This window comes from Eretmochelys imbricata, chromosome 2 (genome assembly GCF_965152235.1).
Source record: "Eretmochelys imbricata isolate rEreImb1 chromosome 2, rEreImb1.hap1, whole genome shotgun sequence".
NCBI lineage: Eukaryota > Metazoa > Chordata > Testudines > Cheloniidae > Eretmochelys > Eretmochelys imbricata.
In genome coordinates this window covers 129,640,285-129,646,838 of record NC_135573.1, presented here as the reverse complement: position 1 = coordinate 129,646,838, position 6,554 = coordinate 129,640,285, and the positions used below count along the sequence as shown (strand labels likewise).

At 44.1% G+C, this 6,554-nt stretch overlaps 1 non-coding gene across 1 annotated transcript; it reads left to right on the top strand.

Moving 5' to 3' along the window:
- The first annotated feature begins 301 nt into the window (after positions 1-301).
- TRNAC-GCA (transfer RNA cysteine (anticodon GCA)) lies at positions 302-373 on the top strand. The gene has a single exon. It is a non-coding gene; the product is annotated as a tRNA-Cys (tRNA).
- The last annotated feature ends 6,181 nt before the right edge of the window (positions 374-6,554 follow it).

Here is a 6,554-nt window from a genome sequence, read left to right as displayed (position 1 = left end):
CATGCTGGAAGAGGCTCAGACTTTTACATGACTTGGCTGCAGGGCCAAGCCACAGAATACCCTGAGGGGAAGTTGGGGGAAGACACAGGCTGAGAAAAGCCATAACAGGCCAGAGAGAGAGCCCACTGGGAGTGCCAAAGCCGAGGACCACACACAATACTGCAACCAGAGATGGGGCGGGCGGGGAGGGTGTACCCACAAAGTGAGGATGCAGTTCCACAAGGTGGTAGTTAGTAGGTAAGCAATACCCCTATGGAGGCGTGGGTTCATATGCCAGTGCTACACCACCTCTTTATGGCATGGGGGTATAGCTCAGTGGTAGAGTGTCTGATTGCAGATCAGATGGTCCTTGGTTTAAATCCAAGTGCCCCCTTAAAACCCTCTTCCTTAGGGGGAGGGGATAGCTCAGTGGTTTGAGCATTGGTCTGCTAAACCCAGGGTTGTGAGTTCAATCCTTGAGGGGGCCATTTAGGGATCTGGGGCAACAACTGGGTATTGGTCCTGCTTTGAGCAGGGGGTTAGACTAGATGACCTCCTGAGGTCCCTTCCAACACTGATATTCTATGAATACAAAAAAAAAAATACATGACACAACATTGACACTTATGGAAACAACAACCATGTTTAGAGGTGCCTGTCATTTAGAGGTGTCTAGTCCCCAGATCCTTATCTAAATGGAGAAAAAAACTGCAAAGACAGGATACATTTAAACAAACAAAACCAGGGTGACAAGAGATTCTCATTCCGTGGCTATGAACAAGGCAAGGATTTCTTGTTATGCCAATTATAGAAGAAAAAAGGTCTCATCTCTAGGGTTGCCAACTGTCTAATCACACAAACCCAAACATCCTTTCCCTCTCCTTGCCCCGCCCCTTCCCTGGGGTCCCACCCACTCACTCCATCCCCGCTTCTTCCATTGCTCATTCTCCCCCACCATGACTCACTTTTCACTGGGCTGGGGTGGAGGGTTTTGGAGTGTGGGAGGGGCCTCCAGGCTGAGCTTGGAGCAGGGGGTTGGGCTGCAGGAGGGGATGTGGGGTGCAGACTCTGGGAGGGAGTTGGAGTGTGGGAGGGGGCTCAGGTCTGGGGCAGAGGGTTGGGGTGAGTGGTGTGGGCTCCAGGTGGACAGCACTTACCTCAAGCAGCTCCCGGTCGGTGACGCAGTAGGGCTTAGGCAGGCTCTCTGCCTGCCCTGGCCCCATGCTGCTCTCAGAAGTAGCTGGCTTGTCCCTGTGGCCCCTGAGGAGGAGGCCAGGGGTTTCTGTGTGCTGCCCCTGCCTGCAGGAACTTCCCCCACAGCTCCCATTGGTTGCAGTTCCAGGCCAATGGGAGCTGTGGAGTCGGAGCTCCAGGTGGGGGCAGCATGTGGAGACCTCCCCCGGCAGGAGCCACTGGGATGTGCTGGCCGCTTCTGGGAGCAGTGCAGAGCCAGGGCAGGCAATGAGCCTGCCTTAGCCCCACCAGACTTTTAGCGGCCTAAAATCTTCCAGTTTGGCTCCAGGAGCCTTCGGGACATAGAGCCTGATTCTGGGAGACTCCCGGCGAAACTGGGAGGGTTCACAACTCTACTCATCTCCAGCAGGAGAAAGTGAGAATCCTGTTGAGGATTCAGTCTTACCTGCAAATGGTTGATTTAATAGTTCTTTGGATATGTACTTTGAGGGAAAAAGTTCATTATAATTCCTTTTTTTAAATTAAAAGCTTATTTGCCAAAGTGTCAGGATTTTAGTAACTAATCCCCCCACCACACACACACCTTTCTGGGGAAAGGAAAAGGAACTGATAATCATCTTTCCTTTCCGACATTTATGGGTACCCTCAGGGCCTTGGAATTTTTGTACAAGGTCACAACACACACATATTGATTGGATAGCATCTTTTTAAACCTTGCTTACCCTGCAAATTCCAATACACAGATGGGCTCATGCACTCAGTCAGAGCCCCATTAAAGTCAATGAGGCTCCATATAGACACAGGGATCTATATGGAGCCATGAATTTGCAGGACCTTATGTGAACATCAGTCCTGAAACTGGATGCACTTGGGCAAAGCCCCACTGATTTCAGTGAATTCTGCACTGGGTGCAATAGTCTGTCTGCATGGATCCAGTTGGTGGATCTCAGCTATATTTTGTATATTTACACATAAATTGTAAAAAGCATAATTAACCATCAAAATAAAACAAACCTTCTGCCAATGAAAATTGTTTATAATGCCATGAAGATGCAAAGCCCATTTAATCTATTTAATTATTAGTGAGCCTTAGAAGAGTTTTGACTTCAGACATAGTCAGTTGTTGCCCAGAGAATGGGATTCCTAGTAAACCATCCCATCCAATTTTGCTGGGATAGCATTTGGATTTGGTGCTATGTGCTCATAGGGCTGTGGATGAAAAGGGGCTCTGAAAAGTGACAATATTGGTGGAATTATAACAGAGACTAACTCGTGTTTTCCATGACAGCAAGAACATCCACTAGAGAAAAAGGATTCATAAGCCCAGAACATGATTAGCGCATTTATTTACTTAATTTTGTTGTTTCTTAATAATTTCACATTTGACTTTAAAAAGAGAGAAGTTGTTAAGCAGAGTATATCCAAAATGTGACTGACTTTTGTGACAGGGTCGGGCCAGTTGGCTATAGGAGAGTAACAGAAGGCAGATATATAAGCCCCAGGCTAGGTAGGTCCCTTTTTCCTGGGTAAGGTAACAGGGAAGGTTCCAGAACAATCAGGAACCTTCTGGAGACAATTAAGACAGGCTGATTAGAACACCTGCAGCCAATCAAGAAGCTGCTAGAATCAATTAAGGCAGGCTAATCAGGGCACCTGGGTTTTAAAAAGAAGTTCACTTCAGTTTGTGGTGTGCGTGTGAGGAGCTGGGAGCAAGAGGCACAAGTAGCTGACAGTGAGAACGCAGACTGTTGGAGGACTGAGGTGTACAAGCATTATCAGACACCAGGAGGATGGTCCTATGGTGAGGATAAAGAAGGTGTTGGGAAGAGGCCATGGGGAAGTAGCCCAGGGAGTTGTAGCTGTCGCACAGCTGTTCCAAGAGACACTCTAGACAGCTGCATTCCACAGGGCCCTGGGCTGGAACCCGGAGTAGAGGGCGGGCCTGGGTTCCCCCCAAATCCTCCCAACTCCTGGTCAGACCCAGGAGTCGTCGACCTGGACTGTGGATTCAGAAAAACGGCCAAGCTGAGGGCTGCCGTGAAGCTCCAAGGCGAGCAAATCCGCCAATAAGCGCAAGACCCACCAAGGTAGAGCAGGAACTTTGTCACACTTTATTATTTGGCTTGGAATGTCTTCCAAATTCTACACAATAAGGACAGATTCCTTCACTATCAACAAGATACTAATGCAATGTTCATGTAGACCATACTGTATTTTGAACTGCCCTTTCAGATGTCCATAGGAAACCAATCGAGGGACCACACGTTAACTAATATAAGTTAACTACCAGGCACTCTAGGCTTTACAAAACATGAAGCAGAAAACAAATGCAAAGCTACTGAAAAAAAAAAATGATGTCCCTTTAATTATGCACTCCATAGATCCGCACTGTTGGAGAACTCACTTTTTCCAAAGCTCTAATTTTGACATTTTAAAATGACAGATTCATGTCTCGGATTTTATATACAACACAAAGCTGGGTTGCCACAATTTTCTAGTCTAATAAGCAAGACATTTCAGAGTGTAAAGGCTCACCAAAATTCAACAAGCATTTCTGACTGCAGTAGAAACACCTGAATAAACAAGTGAACCTTCATAGGAACGTAAACTAGAATCAGGGATCAAAACAACAAATGGCAAATATGTGCCTTATAAAATGATAATAAAACACCATGCAGTCTCTCCCAGGAATAACAAGGCAACACTAACATTGTAAACACTTCTTTTTTCCTACGGCCTGTTTCAGTGAGGCATTTAAGCATGTGCTTATCTTTTGTGTCAATGAGCTTAAGTGTTTTGTTGAATTGAGGGGGTAGAGGAGGAATATGTTGTAGGCTGCTGCGAGACAAGTAGAGCCAAAATTCCTTTTGCTTAGAAATCTGCATTTGCTCAGCACTTGTACAGGGAAGCATCTGTGTAGTGCAGAGGGGTGTTCATAGCACTCAGGAACATTGAGCAATCCTCTGTTTGCCTGAGTGGAATGGTGCCAGTGTTAGGGCAAGAAGTGGAAGGGGTGGAGACAGGGAATTTCTGAGACATAGGTACTTAGATGCAAATGACATTTTAAAATTTTTCAGGTAGCCCCAATTGCAAGCCCACACTAGAAGTTCAGACAAGTGTAATACTTAGAAGAAACAGAGAGAAGGGCAGCCAGGAAGGCCAACCACTGACAGAAAAATTAATCAAAGGATTCTAAAAATGTATGCCGTGCAGCCACCTGCTTACTGCCTCATGATGTATGCTGATCATAGTGTTCCTGCAAACCTACCAGTCTGTGGCCCTACATCCCATCACAGAGTAAATTCCCATGGTCAGCAACCTTACCAGTTACTCAGCGCCGTTCCCTCACAACCCTCACATGCAAGCCTCCAAGTTCAAGTGCTAAAAGAAATGCTTGTTACCTTCTGCTGTAAAATTGTAATATGAAATTTAGTCACTTCAAAATTTTTCAGTCATACTATAGTAGTAGCCATTAAACATCTTTAACCTTCCATAACTGGGTCTTTAACCTCGTTCCACAAGAAACAAATAGCCTGCTGCCAGTGGTAGTTATGACTGTTCATCTTTGAAAATCAGCACGTAAAATATTTGCACTATAACTACAGGAATTAGAGGGTATGGTGTTGGAGCTGCAAAAACTGCACAGAAAAGAGGCATTCTGGGAAACGGAACATTTTGGAAGTTCCATTACAGCTGTGAGTGGAGGGAGTTAACAAACAAATCATTTTTTTCCTGCTTATTCATGAAAATGCATTTACCTATCACTGTTTCCATGCTTAATGATTTACTATGATTAATTGCTTGTTTCTTCCCGGAATTATGAAATGCTCTTAATTCAGTATTTGAGCAATTCTGAGACTTGTTCACTTGCAATTCAAAGTACTAGTTAGTAAGCAAACAGCTCATAAAATTAACTCAAGAAAAGGACAACAAGGGCATCCATTAAAATTTTGTCCCAGTTCTATCTAAAGCACCCACAAATATACAAAACCAACATTTAATATGTCATGGAAAATGCAATTCAAATATTAAATGTTTAAAACTGGCTAACACATACAACCTATATGTTTAAAGGCAAATAGTGTATTTTTATGAGTTTTGGAGACATATGCTCTGCAGATGCTATGGCACTCAGAAAGCAGGAGAAACCACTGGATTGGGGTAGCGGTTGTCAGGAGGGACCACAGAATCCTACAGAAGCCATTCTGTGTACTTAGCTCCTCGATTCTGGTGCATGTCCGAAGGTTTACATGGATTTCAGGACCACCACAGTCTTGTGGAGAGGAGTGAATGAGGATGGATTGTGCGGCACAGGGTAGGATTAATAAAATACTCTAGGCTATTACATTGTGTTTCCTTTTACACTTCTCCACTTGTGCAGTGTGGCAACAAACCAAACAGTTCTAATCACTGTGGAATAGGAAGGGAATTTCTTGGGAGGTATTGAGACAATGTAATGGCTATACACCTGCGCCATTCCTGCCATACTCAAAGCCCCCAGCTTAGGGGTAATGGTCAGAGAAAGCACTGGGAGAAGAGCACCACTGAACTCTGACTACTTACAGACATCAGAATGCCCCCTTAGGACCACAGCCTGTCAAGTGAAAGTTACAGCAGCCCCGAGGCTGCACCAGGAATCAAACAGGTCCTCAGCCAGCCTCAGAATGTGCAAAGATACTTTAAAGCCATCTTTCCTCCACTCCAGTTCCTGTGTTGAGCAGAGCTGATATTCAAGCCCACTGAGTCCAAACTGGTGGAGTTTCCTTCTTCTTACATGGGAATAATCCACAACAGGGGCAGCCTGGCCTTTCATTTGCAATTTAGTACACTGTTTGTTTTCAGAACTTTAAAGTAGAAAGAATGTATGTCAAAACAAAACAAACAAACAAACAAACAAACAAAAAACCACAGAGAAAAAGCTAAATTACACTCTATTTTTGGAAAAAGCTAAATAAGGAGCTGGTTTGATTTACTTGCATATTCTCCCTACCCCAGTACTAAAACTGGTTCACTTCACAACATTATCTTGCAGCTTAAAAGTGGCAAGTGCTATCACTTGCACAAAATAGAAATCTGCCTGAATCGCACATGGTAAATGGGTTGGCAGATCATGAATTGAGAACATATTTTCCTGTTTGAAAAAAAAAAAGTTGAAAGTTGTTAGACTAGGAGTTACTCTCCCTTAACTAGTGATGATGTCATCTTCTCTAGTTTGTAACACAGTATAAATGATGGAGTGGCACAACTAATAAAATGAGTGTGTTATAAAAGAACTACAGGAAAGTGGTGTAATTTTCAAATTATATGACCACATCAAAGGCAGTGAAACAGAAACAATTCTATTTATTGTCTTCAGATTGCAATCTGATTACCAAGCATTT